Genomic DNA, 16,186 nt, shown 5'->3' with positions numbered 1-16,186 from the left:
GGGGGGAGGTTTCCCATTGCTGGGAGAGAAACGAAACTGTAGCTCAAGTCCAGCAGCTTCAAACTGAATGCAAAGAATGTGCCCGGTTAATTGGCCCCGGGAAAGTACAAGGTAATGCTATAGTTTTGGATTTTCTGAAGCCCAGAGGCTCCTTCAGAGTTTGATTAAGAAAGTAAGCCAACCCCTTTGGGGGAACAAAATGTTTACTCAAAGGAGATTTAAGCTGTATCTGCACTGGGGCGATGAAAAGCAAGTTGGTTGTAGTCAAACAGTTGGTTACTGAGCAATGGCTTGATGGAACTCGGTTGGTTGTTTTCAGATTTTCGGTCACTAGGAAAAAAATCCAGCTGACACAATATTTTCTGTCTACGTAGAGATCTGAACATGACTTGGCAGGGTTGGGCGTGCTGGGCCCCGAGGGGTTTTCCTAGATATGTGTATGAATAGCATTACCACTTTCTGACTCGACCCTAGTAATTACGGCCTATGCCAGGCGCGGAAATTACCAGGTGCTTCTGCTACAACCCTCTGCTTTCGCTGCATCAGTCAAAGCTCGTCTCCCACGGCCTTCTTTTCTGGAGACTCTGCCTGTGGCCTGAGAATCCCCTTCACCAATTGATGAGAAACGACCCCAGAGATAACCCCTACTCACCCTCCCTCCTGAGCACATCCAGAAGGAGAGTCATAAAATCAGAAGCATGCATGCATTTAATGCCTCAGTGGTTACTTAGCTCCCTTAGCTGTGATCAGAAATCCTTATGAAATCACCTGAGTTGGAGTTAAAAAGTAATTTCTTGCCAAACAAACAAGTCTCAGGGAGACATTCCCAGGTATAGATGCTGTTCTAGGTAGGACCAAGCCCATGCTGTCCCTTGTTTCTCCAGAGGAACTCAACGATAAGGGACGATTAGCTGGCAATGTCGTCAGCCAGGCCAGCTGGGATGACACATGGTGCAATGCCTGCCTAATTACTTTGAACCTCCGGACGATGGTACCTTCCATCTGGCCCTCTCCCATGGCTTCACACCCAGTAAGTCTCACAGTACTTATTGGAAGAAGAAATACCTTCTCTTTGTCGAAAGTGGCGGAACTGATAACAAGTGGAGTTGCTACAACGTGAAATTACATTATGTTGTCACTGGTGGGTTTGAAAATAGAACCAGAATGCAGCTTGGGACCATGCCTCCGACAAAATTAAGACATTGTTCTGGATCCAAAATGGCATCCCTTTCATACAAATCCTCTAGCGTCACATGCCTGATGCTGACGTCACATGTAGGGAATTTGTTGCCATAAGTGAAATCCATTAACAGCAGGTTCCGAGTTTGAAACAGGATATAAATTGGATTTAGGTTTTGTCTCCCCACAGGAGCATGGGCACGCTAAGAAACAAATATTTGATTAATAATAAAATAAGTAGCATCATGGTTAATATTATTTGAGGATGATATAATGAAACTCTTGAGAAATACAATGGAATTTGATAGCTGGAAAACTTCCCTATAGTTGATACCATCTGTTTCAATATTCTGTTGGAAGAGAAATCGAGGGATCATTTTCCTGAACGCTGACAATTATTTAACAGAAGCTTATATTTTTTCCTACGTCATGTCATATTGTAATATTACAATACGATCTTCTTCATTTAACAATAACTTTATGGAAAGATTTCGTTGCTAAGGACGTTCTACTACAATGCCCTCTTTTAAGTAGAAGTTGTGACATAGCACATACACGTATGCAGGTGTACATACTTGCACGCGTGCCAAAATAAACGGAGAGCCAAGGAAGGTTGTAAAACCCTGATTTAACAAACACGATAAATCACATGCAAGCTTTAATTCAACAACAGTCCTCTAACACATGTTGCATTCCTAGCTACACATTTACATGAACATGTTTGCTTAGTAAATGTCCTTATACAGACAGAAGATCAACATACAGCTGATGCTGAGGCCTCTCTCATTGTGGGAAGAAGTAAGAGGTATTATGGATACCTGAACCAATCGAAAAATAATCAAAAAGCCCATTGATATCCTTAAGAGATGTGTTCATAATAAGATCTTAGATTTCATGCTTAAAATCCATTGAATTTTGGAATAAATTCTAATTAATCATAATGATAACTCAATCCAGACTTTTTTTGAAATAAAAGCCTCATGTTTATAAGAAATTTTTAATTTATATCTTTTTCTCAATGACCTTAAATGACCATAGATAGTTTTCTATTCTAATTTTTTTGTTGTTGTTGGAAGTATGACAAGATAACAAACACTTCCAGATAAAATATAAAGGATAGTATTCTGAGGTAGAACAGAAGTAGATTTAAAGATAAAACGGAACAATTGAAATTTTACAACAGAGAAGAGTTTATGCAATACATTTTTTAAAAGATATAAGTCTAAAAGACTAATATGAGAGTCATATTTTAAAATACCATTTTTAATAATGCACTGGAAATTATGTCTTTTGGAAGTATTTACATATACGGTGAGGTAAGGTAGGCAAAGTCATTCTGTGTTGCTTGACACTTGGTAGGGCTCAATAACTATAATAATATGGTAACTATAATAATTTTTATTTAGACATTATAGAAATGAAAGCTTTGGCATCTTTGTGAACAGAAATTGAAATGGCTCCAGTCCAAGCGTGGAAACACCTGTATTGAATTAGTTTGTGTCTATACCTTGGCACATAGTAGTTGCTCAGTAAATAGCAACTGAATGAAAAATGAAATAATTCTTCTCCAATTTTAATTGATTTTTTTCCCCGACAGAGACGCTTTCCCTAGTCATGCTTTATTGACCTGTTTTAATCTCCTTTCCCTGCATGATTTTACCCACAGCAGTTAAATCACTTAGCATACACTGCGCCTTATTTTTTTTTTTTTGTTTATTTTCTGTTCCTGTACTAGAAAGCTTGTGAAAGCAAGCATTTTGGGCAATTTAAAGCAATTAAGAAAGCTTTCTCCACAGAGCTAGAATAATTCCTTCTACAGACTACATGCTCAGTAAGTGTGTAAGTGAATAAACTAAATGAGTGAGGAGGTATATAAGCAAATAATATAACCAACGATAACCCCCCCCAAAGTGAAAATACTAAGTATAAGACATCTATCTGCAAGCTTACTTTTATTCTACCTCGAATATTCTTCTAATTGATGGCTCCTTCTGATATGAAATCAGCTTTGTTTTTCACTTAAAGATACTTCCTGGGCATCTTTGTATGATTGTACACGTACATCGTTGAGCAGTTTCCTTGAGCAGGAGATAAGGGATGGGGGCCAGATGACAAAACGAGCTGATTTTAACTATGAGTTCCTAATATTCTGTTATACCAGGTGAGGGTGTAGATGCTACGGCACACAAGTGTAAGTGGGTAGGTATAGTTGGGGGGGGATAATTTCTTCTGGATACTTTATTCTTCATGATGAGGTGGACGGCAAAACTGCAATTGGGAGTGATGAGAGTGTATGTACTGGATGTTAAAAGAGAAAAGAGAAGGTGCAACAGCATGGCACAGGTCCCCTCAAATCATTAATTTAAGACAAATCAACTCACGAGCATCCCTGTGTTTTTCTCCAGTGATGTTGGCGTGTATGAGTACAGACAGACAGTAGATGGAGTGTTGTTTTTACCTAGGGTTATGTTCAAACTATGAGTTTATAACAAACTGAGACGAGCTAGAGCCCTGAGGATGTGTGCGGGTGAGTGAATATTATTAGAATCATAAAGAAGAGAGTGAGAGCCCCGGGGATGAGAGGACAGTCAAAATATGATGGGGTTGAGGATTGAAAAATCTGGGTCAAGGAGTTGTTGGAGCTTATAGGGAGTGAACTAAAAGGATGGAGGTGATAATCGAAGACTTTAGAGAGTGCAGTCATTGATCAAAAGTGTGCTGTGGGAGTGGGTGAGTGACATAGAGTAGGAGAAGACAACTTTGAAGATAGAGCGGAGGTCCTGGCAAGATTGTATCTACTGCAATTTCCAAGAATTATTTTAGGAATCGTGTTGAAAAGAGTTACACTAAGCTAAGGGTTTAAAGATCCTTGGCCAAGCCGGGGAAGAGAGCCCAGGGAGTGGTAGGTGACTTCCACAAGGACAGGTAGCAGGAGGTTCGGACTGACAACGTGAGCCCCACATCTGTGAATGAGGAGGGAGAGGAAAGGTCTTGAAGCGGCAGTGAGGAGCCAGAAGTTGGCCACCTCATCTTCAGCCCCGATCGGTGTGGGAGACAAGGAGCTATCACCTGAGAATGCCACGTGGAAGTTGGGGTCTCGGGGCCATCCCAGCTTTCAGTTAGTGCAAGAGGGCCCCGCGACATAAATTGCAGCTGACGACTGAGCACAAGAGATACAGTGAAAGTATCTCCAAGTATTAGGAAAGAGAGGGGGATGGTCACAAGGGCCATCTGTTTCCCTGAAACTAGAGGATCAAAATCCGAGGGTTAAAGGATGATCTGGAAATCCTGGTCTTCTCGAAAGAGCTGCTATGAACAGAATTAAGGAGCACAGTGGGCAGCCCGGGTGGCTCAGTGGTTTAGCGCTGCCTTCAGCCCAGGGCGTGATCCTGGGGTCCCAGGATCGAGTCCTACATCGGGCTCCCTGCATGGAGCCTGCTTCTCCCTCTGCCTGGGTCTCTGCCTCTCTCTCTCATGTCTCATGAATAATAAATGAAATCTTTAAAAAAAAAAGGAGCTCCGTGACCGAGCCCTGATGGACCCAGCTGTGAGTAATAACGGGAGGAACAGGTGTGCGTGCTTTGGATGCGGCCGTGAGGGCATCTTGCTAAGGTGGGAGCTCTGGGCTCCCTTAGACTGCTGCTCACAGAAGAATCCTGAAGCGAGGCCTCCTCCAATTCCTGGCCCCCACAACAACTGTCCAGCCTGGCAAGTGGCAACCTGCTGGATAACACTAGCGCCCTCCTTAACAAGGCCGTGACACTCTGGTGCAGCAGGGCCACACCGCAGATTCCTTCCGTGTGATGGAGCAACGGCTACAGGTCTACAGGTCTCCTCCTTTGAGAGCCCTCATTCCAGTCCGCAGTGTAATCTCTTTAGAGGCCCGCTGCTCAGCTCATCAGCTCTGCAATTGATTTTCATAGCAACTTGATGAAGTTACAGCGAGGCCCAGACATAATAAAATGTCAAAACCGGCAGATCGATAATATAGCTTATTGTGTCACCTTGAGGGAAAGATTGCTTTATTAATGCTTTCCCCCCAAAAAAAGTATTAAGGCAGATCATTAGGAAATCCTGACATCTCTAATTTTTTTTTTTTTTTTTCTGGTTAGAAAGTTAGAATTGCTTCAAACACAGAGTTTGTTTGCCACGACCTTGCAAGGGGCAGAGTGAGGAGAGGACGGGATGCCGAGGCTAGAGGTGGAGGCAGTCTGTACACCTGGAAGAAGGTTCTTGATTTGTTTCTCGGCTCAGAACCCAGGGCAGAAGAGAAAGGAAGCTTATCCATGACCTGAAGGGGATTTTGAAATCGGGTTCACAGACTGCAAATAACAATGACAAGTGGCTTTCTCATCCATTTAAAGGACGCTAAGCACCTTAAAGACTTAGAGAGAACAAAGAAAACATGTTATGTTTAACTAAGCTGACAGTTCCTAGAAGCTCTAAGCCATAGAAAAAGAAAGAAATTTTGGTAACAAATCCGGACGGATTCCTTAAAGAAGGACACTTAGGCTTATTGGGAAACCCTCCTTTGAATAAGTATTTGAAACCAGTAGCCCTGCCTTAGGAGTCGGAGTGACCAAGGGTATGCGGTCAAATTCATCTGGGGCAGGAAACATTTATTCCTGGACTTTGGTATCATTACCAGTAAAATAGCGATTAAAAAAAATCATTTCTTGTACATGGAGCTGTTGTGAGGATCTAATGAGTGAACATTAAGCATTAATGTGTAAAACATTGAGCAGAATGGCTGACACGTGTGTGTGACACATGACAGCTGATCATGGGAAGGAGACACACAATTTTGGAAGCCACAAAAATATGAATAGGAAAATGAGGAACGAAAGTAACCAAACTGGGAAAGATCACAAATTTACAAGGTTTAAAAATCTCCCAATACATAAAATCAAAATCCAGAAAAGTAACAATATTTTAATTAGCTAACTGCCTGCCATCCATATTGCTATAGTGCTTTTTGTCCTACATTTCTGTGTTTTATGAAATTACCTTTTAATGTGCCAATTTAAAATGTTTTGGAGGGCACAGGGAAAAGTAATTGTCTTTCTTATTCCTCCAACATGGTTAATTGAAATTCTTTTTTATTGACAGTTTTGAAAAGTTTATTTCAGCTTTATGATCCATTGTTGGAGGTGGTGTGCATTTTTTAAAAGACTTATTTATTTCAAAGAGAGAGAGAGAGAAAGAGAGCAAAGCACGAGTGGGGGGGCAGAGGGAGAGAGAGAAGCAAGCTCGCTGCTGAGCAAGGAGCCCGATGCAGGACTCGATCCCACACCCCAGGATCATGACCTGAGCCAAAGGCAGATGCCTAACTGACTGAGCCACCCAAGTGCCCCATGTTGTACATTTTCAATATAAATTTGAGAAGATCTCTGATGTGTCTCACATATGAGTTGAAATTATTTTTTTTAAGATTTTATCGATTTATTTGAGTAGGTTACAGGAGGGCCAGAGGGAGAGGGAGAGAATCTCAAGCCAACTCTGCCTTGAGAGTGAGGCCTGAGCGGGGCTTAACTTCATGACCCTGAGATCATGACTGAGCCGAAATGAAGAGACGGATGCTTAACCGACTGAGCCACCCAGGCGCCCAACGACTTGAAGTCTTGACAATAATTTTCTATAGAGTCGCGTCTGGCTCTGTACTACAGATCTTATTTCTCTTGCTTGATGGGTGCTGGACACCACAGAACATGCCATCTCTTTCTACAACCCCTGGTCTGGCACCTGAAAGAGTCTGCATATGAAGTAAAAGGAGTGTCCTCAGAATTCATGGCTATGGGAAGACAGTCCGTATTTATCGAACAACTTGTGAAAGTGTCTGCAAACCCACATAGATGGATCTTCCTAAATGCAAACTAAACATATCCCTGACTCAACACTCGATTAGTCAGCTGTCAAGAACACTCAGGGCCAGCCTACCACCCAGTGTTGAGGAGGTCAGAGGTTCTGGCTTTTAGACACATCAAAATTACACACATACACAATTCAATCTTTCTTTGACAAAGTAAATATTCCCTTGAATTGTGGACCAAGAAGCATTACATTTGCTGCTGCATGTCTGTCTCCACAAATTCAGATATACTGATCTAATAAAAAAAAATACTCTTTTCAGACAATTAAGTTATAAGCATGTATCAAATGTTATTATAATTTTCCTGCAAAGGAAAATTCCTTTAACTGATCAATGCAGGGATGCCTGGGTGGCTCAGTGGTTGAGCATCTGCCTTTGGCTCAGGCCATGACCCCGGAGTCCTGGGATCTAGGCCCACATCGGGCTCCCTGCATGGAGCCTGCTTCTCCCTCTCTGTGTGTCCCTCATGAATAAATAAATAAAATATTTTTTTAAAAATCTATGCAAAGATTTCTGCCTTGGTAGAGGCAGTGTTAAGAGAGTGCTTGATAATCATTTTTAGACGCCAAACAACAACAAAAACAGAAAAGATTTCTGTTCAAAGAACTTTAGACTGTTGATGCACTGAATGGACAAGCAGCCAAACCTCCCAGAAGTTCTCAATCTCATTTAGGTCTTTTCTTTCTCTGAGAAAGAAAGAAAGAAGAAAGAAAGAGAAAGAAAGAAAGAAAGAAAGAGAAAGAAAGAAAGAAAGAAAGAAAGAAAGAAAGAAAGAAAGAAGAAAGGAAGGAAGGAAGGAAGGAAGGAAGGAAGGAAGGAAGGAAGGAAGGAAGGAAAAAGAAAGAAAGAAGAAAGAAAGAAAGAAAAAAGAAAGAAAGAAAGAAAGAAAGAAAGAAAGAAAGAAAGGAGAGAGAGAAAGAAAGAAAGAAAGAAAGAAAGAAAGAAAGAAAAGAAGAAGAAGAAAGAAAGAAAGAAAGAAAGAAAGAAAGAAGAAAGAAAGAAAAGAGAAAGAGAAAGAAAGAAAGAAAGAAAAGAAGAAGAAAGAAAGAAAGAAGAAAGAAAGAAAGAAAGAAAGAAAGAAAGAAAGAAAGAAAGAAAGAAAGAAAGAAAGAAAGAAAGAAAAGGAAGGGAGGGAGGGAGGGAGGGAGGGAAGGAGGGAGAGAAGAAAGAAGAAAGAAGAAAGAAAGAAAGAAAGAAAGAAAAGAAAGAAAGAAAGAAAGAGAAAGAAAGAAAAATACTTAAACATTTCATCTGTGATGTTAATTTCTTCCCGGAAAGACATTGCAAATTATATAGCTCAGAAAGTACTATCCCAAACCACATTTGGAGTAATTCTTTTTTTTTGGGGGGGGTCACAGAAAAAGGTCAGCATTTGGATCTGGATTTGAATTTCAGCCAAATATCTTCCTCAGGTTATTTAATCTCCAAGACCTTCAATTTGCGTATCAACTGAATGAGATTAATAATCTTGTATTTTACCTGGATTGTTGTGGAAATGATACTGGTTAGAAATAACTAGAACAAAGTCTGGGATGTTGTAGGTGCTCAGTAAAGGCTCGTTCTCTTCTTCTTCTTCAGGAATATGATGCAACTCATTTTCACCTTTTTTCTGCTTTTCTGCTTCTCTCACTCATTTTCACCGCTTTCTGTAGGAATAGACAACTGTGCTCTCAAAAACAGCAAGCTCTGAATCAAATTATTTACTCTAGAAGCAGTTTTACAATCTTAAATACAAAAGGGAAAAGGACAATCTAAATCATTGGCTAGGTTATGGGCAGAAGAAAGTATGCGGAAACTGAGCAAGACTGAATTTGTGGAACAATTAAAATATAAATAAATGTCGATAGATTTCTTTATCCTGCAGGAAGATATACAATATGTTTAAATTTTATGAAGTATATTTTATATTGTGTATCTCTTATGCAGCAGAAACCAAGAACTTTGTCTATATAAAGTTTCCTACGTACAGCAACGAACAGAATGTCGGAAAAAAACAAGTTATTGTAATTTATTATACTGTAATGATATAATTTATTATATTATAATGAATTAAGCATCATTAGACCACTTACAAACTGCACCTCACTTAATTCACTCAATGCCCCTATAAAGATGATTTTACCCTTGTCGCTGTACGTTGTGAAACTGGAGGGTTCTCATTACATAGACATTCATCACCCGATTAGGAAGGTATCGGTGGCTTTCAAACCAGAACATTCCTACGCCAAGCCATGTTCTTCTTCCAGCACCACACTGCCTTTCCTAGATGGTTTGTTTTCCTTTGTTATGTTCTGTTTTGTTTTTTTGAGGATCGCTGTGACTTGATCAAGAAGGTAAGTTGTATTGTGTTTATTATAAAAGCGAAGCTAGTCGTTTCCTTGATAGCGGCTGCCACTCACCTGCGGTGCCAAGTACGGTGTCATGGGCCCGCACCCACTCCCAGAGGGCGGCCTCCAAGGCGGAAGGGCCTACATTTGGCAGTGGTCAGGGCCCTGGCACCGGCCGGTCGGAAGAAACGCAACCCTAGTTTTGGAGCACTTGGTGGGAGGCCGTGATGTTCAGGGGTGACGGGGACAGGTATCCAGGTACCCACCCCGGCCTGGTGAAGCTTTCCTGGGAAGGACAGGCCAGCGCGGGGCAGGGCAAGGCAAGCCAGGGACTCCGTGAGGAGCCTGCTTTTCCCTTTTTCAGTCATGAATTAGCAACCAGTGTGGCCGTACCTTTGAGCGTCGGCCTCATACCTGCCCTAAATGTGCTGTTCAGGAACAACCTGGGACGGAATTAGCAACATCTTAATAATGACAGCTGTTTATCAACGGGGACATGGTAGGTGACGCGGAGGTTCTTCTTCATAACTTTAATCATTTAATCATTCACTCGGCGTACACGCACTGAAGCCCTCCTCTGGGACAGGCGCTCCGAGGCCCCCGTGCTTCAGAAGGGAACCCGACAAAGGTGCTGCTCCAGTTATTTTTATTGGTGTTTCTACATTTGTAATCAGAAAAGGTTCAACGGACTCAGAGAACTTAAGTCTGTCAAATAGTTGAACGGTAAGATTGAAGAAAGGGCCTCAGAAAAACTAATCCTGTGCTTAAAAGGCTACGTTACATTTTACAAAAATTCCTGGCAGAAGCTGACGAGCTTTTATTTGAGCAGACTCAGTGCCACAGGGAGTGACAAGGGTCCGCTTTCAAGGGACTCTGCGCATCAAGGTTCAGAGTCTGCTCTGGTCGAGATTGTCCTGAGACTGCTCACTGTATTCTAATGTAACGTCATGCTGTCTCTGTGTGGCTTCTTACTTTTAAATGAATTTCAAAAAAAAAATAAATAAATAAATAAATGAATTTCAAAAAAAAAAAAAAAAGAATTTCCCCAAGGGGGAAAAACTATCCAGCCTGATTTTAGGGACTGGTGAAGATTTTCGGCAAATTAGGGTTCAAATGCTGGCCTTCCCGCCTATTTCGAACCTAAATGTCTGCTGTTTACCTTACCATTGGATGTGGTTAGGGAGGAAGGAGAGGAGGGAAACTGGAAGGCAAGTGCCACAGAGACTGCATGTCCTTAGACAAGGAGGAAATTTCACAAGCCAGGCAAGTCTGGACTAACCGGCTCCCGGGGCGCTCGTGTCAAGCAGCCTTCAGCCCAAATACTCCAAATCTGTCGCTGGCTTCACTCATCTTTCAGCCTTTTATATTGGTTAGTCTGCTTTATATGGAGGGAAGGAACTCCATTAATTCCATTTTTGTAAGGTGCTAATGGGGAAGAATAAAAAAAAAAAAAAGAAAGAAGAAGAAGAAAGAAGGTGGCTGTCCCTGGGCAATGTCAAGTGTTCCACGTTGGCGGCCCTTCTGCCGACCGTAGGACCTGTTCTGTGGGGTTTCTGTTTCTACCTCACGCAGAGTGAGGTTGCAACACTGTGTGGGGAAAGGCACATTATGCTTCAGGACGTTGCTGAAAATAAATCTAGGGGATGGAAGAAAGTCTCTGGTGGTGCTTGGGTGTTCCCTGCGCTGGCAGTCGCAGAGGCCATCCTCCCATAAACTGTTGTTTCAGCCAGGTCTTCTTCCAAGGAGGCTTTACGTCTTCATGTCTTCGGGTGAAAACAATACTTGGACTTCCCTTCTGTTCTCCAAATTCAGACATATTAACTCCATTTGGGTCTGGCATTGCTCTGCTTCCCCTGCCCCACCCCCAGGAGCCCCACCCTGCGGTGGTCAGCAACGTCACTGTCAAGACGCTGAAGCGATGGTCGTGCACCTCTAGTGGGCACTTGGCCAGGAGTTAGAGGCCCCCTCACGGGATCCCACTCAATAATTCAGCTTGACGTAGCAGTTCTTGACTATGTGGGTGTGCCAAGCACTAAAAACAAAGGAGAACCTAACTTCAAAACCTAACTTCAAGGGCAGGACAAAGCAAATATAGGAGAAAAGTGAGGTGAAGTGTGGTAGATGCTTTGGCAGGTTTCTAGAAGGCCAGTGTTGCTTATCAACCACTCAGGGCCTTGTTATCTATACATTCGAAATAAATAATTTGGGGGCACCTGGGTGGCTCCGTCGGTTGAGTGTCTGCCTTCAGCTCAGATCATGCTCCTGGGGTCCTGGGATCGAGTCCCGCATCGGGCTCTCTGCTCAGTGGGGAGTCTGCTTCTCCCTCTCCCTCTACGCCCTCCCCCTTCTTGTGTGTGTTCTTTCTCTCTCAAATAAATAAATAAAATCTTTTAAAAAAGAAAGGAATAACTTGGAACAAACTACATATAGAATCTAACCTCTTTGAGGGGCGCCTGGGTGGCTCAGTCAGTTAAGCTTCTGACTCTTGATCTTGGCTCAGGTCTCAGTCTCAGGGTCATGAGTTCAAGCCCTGTATTGTTGGGCTCCACACTGGGCACAGAGCTTACTAAAGAAAAAAAAAATTAACCTCTTTGAGATGCATAACTTTATGATTTGGTCACTCTGTGCCGTTGACTTTGGATCACGTAGAAAAGCCATTGGAAATGGACATGAGGGGGGGACCTGGGTGGCTCAGTGGTTGAGCGTCTGCCTTGGGCTCATATTCCAGGGTCCCGGCATCGAGTCCCGCATCGGGCTCCCTGCACAGAGCCTGCTTCTCCCTCCGCCTGTGTCTCTCTTCTCTCTCTTTCATGTCTCATGAATAAATAATTAAAATCTTAAAAAAAAAAGAAGTAGACTATAATAAAGGGAAGTTCAAGATGCAACACGTGCATCTTTGTTGTTCTATCTATGGCAAGAAAGAAGCCCCTTCATCTTGACTTCTAAGGCCTAACATGGTCCTAATATTTATAGATAATTTCCTTGATACCCAGCATAGCAAGATGTCTCAATCTCATCTTTTGTAGTCTGAGAGGCAGGAGTAAGAAAACAAATACAATGTACAGTTGCCAAGGAGCAGAAGTGTGCAGTGTCATCCTCAGCTTTTCCCCGCATAGTCCTCCCACCTCCGTGACTCATTGTGAAAGCTGGCTTTCCCCCGATATCAAAATGCTCCTCCCCAGTGCAGGCCTCCTGTCCTCCTACCCCATCTCCAACCCAGTTTCACCGGACCAAGGGGAAGAGTTGATTCACTGCATACACGAAGAGGTCAAAAGAAGGTAGGTGGCCTGTATTTCTTGTACAATCACCGTGTCCTTTGTAGGGAATCCAAGAGCTCCATGATCTGTTTCCGCAGATCTGTCCAGCTAGCATGGACACTTGGGCATATATGCAGCCGGGCGCCCCGCGTGCATAGCTGTCACACGTCTGATCCCCCAGCTACTTGTCATGCATACACGACAAGTGGACACCTGTACTATGTACGCAGTATATACTATAAATGTCTATGACCCCACCTACACCCCTATTTATAGTGACACATCCCTCTAAGTCAAATGGCTTTCCCTCTCTACGTCTTCCGTTTTTAAAACTTTTATTTTATTTTATTTAAATTCAATTTGCCGACATAGAGTATGACACCCAGTGCTCATCCTATCGAGTGCCCTCCTCAGTGCCTGTACACCTTCATTTTTAAAGCATTTTCACTTTTGCATTAGGGCCGTTTAATATGCCCCCCGTCTTCTTTACCATCTCACGGTCTCTGTCACCCTGTTCATCCTGAGCCATCCATCATGTCTCTGTCCTTCCACGTTACTTCATGCCAAACTTCTCGCCACCAATTACAATAAAATGACTAAAGTTTGCTTGTCACTTTCATGCTTTATGACATCCTTTTTTTTTTTTTTTAAGTCACTGATTCATGGAGCCCTTCAAAGATCCCTCTTTCTTCTTGAAATTCCTATTTCCATCTTTCAGTCCCGAACTAGAGGCCAGCTCAACCCCTTTACTCATCCTCTGCCACCAGGAAAGTGGTCCAGTTCAGAGAATGCTTCTGGAAGAACAGAGTCACTGAATTGAGGCCTTGAAGCGTTTAGTCTCTCCATCTCACATTTCTGTCACTTGCAACCTACTACCGTTTAGGGCACAAAGGGTGGGCCGGTGGGACTAACCTTGCTGATGACTCAGGGCAGTGTGGTGGTTTATGTGATTATGAATTATTGGAACTCGAGTGCGTTTAGATGCACTGAGCACTTAGCAGTTCAGAGTAAGGCCCAGCCTTTCCTACTGCATTTATGCGAGGCCACACGTGTCCCCCCCGAGAGGACCTTGAGGCCACTTCCGCTGGATGCTTCTGCTCCACCCTTCTTGTCAGGTCTTGGTGTATATAAAACCATTTCTTCTTTCCATGGCTCCTTGATGTCGTTGTGTCAGGGTGCTGTGCAGGCCTCCTTAATGCTCAGCGTAGTCTTCAGGTCCAGTCTGATCCCCCAAGTTCATAATTTGGGTTTGCATCTGCCCCGAAACTGTCTGTGCGACGAGATGCGGTCTTCCCAGCATCCCACCTCCTTGTGTGGTGCTCACTGCAAGCTCAGAGCCTCCTGCTGTAAACCTGGGGGGAGCTACTGGGTTGCCATAAGGTTCCAGGCCATTGATATCATTAATCACTTGGTATTTTCAAAGTTATTTACTTTCTAAAATCTGGTATTTGAGGTATAATTTACATAGAGTGAAATCTACAGATTCTCGGTGTATTTCGATCACTCTTGAAAAATGACCTAAACTTGTAGCGCCACCTCTCCTGCTAAAATATGGAATATTTCCATCACCTGCGGTGGTTTCCTAATGCCACCTGCCAGTCACCACAGCCCTAGAAGCAACTACTATTCTAATTTTCAAACTTAGCTACTTTTATTATTGATTTTATCTGTATTAAGTTTAGTAGGGATTAGTAAGTGTACGAAATTTCCTTCCTTCTTTGATGTTCGGCATGCTGATAATTTAATGTTTGGTTTTTTTTTTTTTTTTTTTTTTTTTTTAAGATTTTACTTATTTATTCATGAGAAACACACAGAGAGAAAGGCAGAGACACAGGCAGAGGGAGAAGCAGGTTCCTCGCAGGGAGCCTGACCCAGGACTTGATCCTGGGACTCCAGGATCACGTCCCGGGCCAAAGGCTGGTGCTAAACCACCGAGCCATCCAGGGATCCCCTTTAATGGGTTTTTTTAGACAAAAAGAGTAGTGGGTAGAGGCAAAGGGAGAGGGAGAGAATCCCAAGCAGGTTCTACGCTCAGTGCAGAGCCTGACAAAGGGCTCCATCTCATGACCCTGAGATCATGACCTAAGCCCAAATCAAGAGTTGGTGGCCTGAGCCACACAGGTGACCCAGCATACGGATACATTACTCCACGTGCCCTTTTTCTAACTAAAACAAAATTTTAAGTGAGAATACTGGTTCACTTGAGAGTTTAAATGATCTGTGAATAAAATAAATGTATCTCAAGCTGAGAATGGATTTTTAACACAAAGCCTCGTGTATCATTGAAATTTAAAGTAAAAACATTTGTAAGCATTTGGGCGCCTGATGGCTCAGTCGGTTAGGCATCTGCCTTCAGCTCGGGTCATGATCCCAGGAGCCCACGTCAGGCTCCTTGCTCAGCCCGGAGCCTGCTGCTCCCCCTGCTGGTGCTCTCCCTCCCTGTCAAATAAAGAAAATCTTAAAAAAAAAAAAAAAAAGAAAGAAAGAAAGAAAAAAAAGAAAGAAAGAAAGAAAGAAAGAAGAAAGAAAGAAAGAAAGAAAGAAAGAAAGAAAGAAAGAAAGAAAGAAAGAAAGAAAGAAAGAAAGAAAAAGAAAGAAAAAGTTAAAATTACACCAAAGCCAGTTTTCAGGCTCACAAAACCCAGATTTCCTTCATTTCTTAGATTTTCTGGGAGATGCTTCTAGGCAAAGTTTATTCTGGAAAGATAAATGAAGAAACGACCACGTGACACATTGGAATTTGAAACGTTGGCTGAGATCAGTGATAATTAGAATTTTATTGCACATTCCGCATGGATTGTATGAAAGACTTTACGCCCCAGGCTTTTAATCACTGCATGTTATAGTTGCTTATTTAGCACAGTGCTTTTTTCTTCTTCAGTTTTCCTTTCATAATAAATTATTTCTCTGTGTCTCTTCTTCAATATACTTCCTCTATGTCCCACTTATTTTTTAAGTTCTAGATCATAACAATGATTATGGCCAACTTTTTTTTATGGCAGATGCAGTATTTGGAAAACCTCGTTTTGTCTTCCTGTCAGTGGATCTTGGCTATCTCGATTCTTTTAGCCTTATCTCCTCTTTAAAGACTTTACAGAAAATCAGTAGGTAGCACGTATAGTAGGCCTGGGGGGGAAATTAAAAATATGAAGACCGTCTGGACAATAATTAGCAAGAGTTTCTATCCTGACTCTGCCACTTATTGGCTATATGACCTTAGACCCAGTACGTTTATATCTTTGTTTCAAAAATCTGATGACAGTAACTCCTGCCATATCTGCTGGTGTTATGAAAGTGACAAAATTAAATCATATGTGAGAAGGCACTTTGTACATTTTGAAGACTGATAAAAATGTAACGTAATGTGATTATGAACCTTGTGTTTTCTAACCACTGAGGGCTGATTTCTACTTATAAAGGAAAAAGAACAAAACCTCAGAATCAGCTTCCCCTGGCCTTCTTTTTGCATTGAAGGCAGGAGGAGAGTGACCACGGACAGAGAAGAAGCGCTCACTCTTTTGCTCTGCGCTGCTTATGGTGATGGTGGTGTTTTC

At 42.3% G+C, this 16,186-nt stretch overlaps 1 protein-coding gene across 6 annotated transcripts in view; it reads left to right on the top strand.

The window, feature by feature from the left end:
• Window positions 1-16,186, top strand: part of ANO3 (anoctamin 3) — a 373,740-nt gene that overhangs the window by 319,305 nt on the left and 38,249 nt on the right. The window lies entirely within an intron of this gene.

This window comes from Canis aureus, chromosome 23 (genome assembly GCF_053574225.1).
Source record: "Canis aureus isolate CA01 chromosome 23, VMU_Caureus_v.1.0, whole genome shotgun sequence".
Lineage (NCBI taxonomy): Eukaryota > Metazoa > Chordata > Mammalia > Carnivora > Canidae > Canis > Canis aureus.
This window is presented reverse-complemented; position numbering and strand designations above follow the sequence as displayed.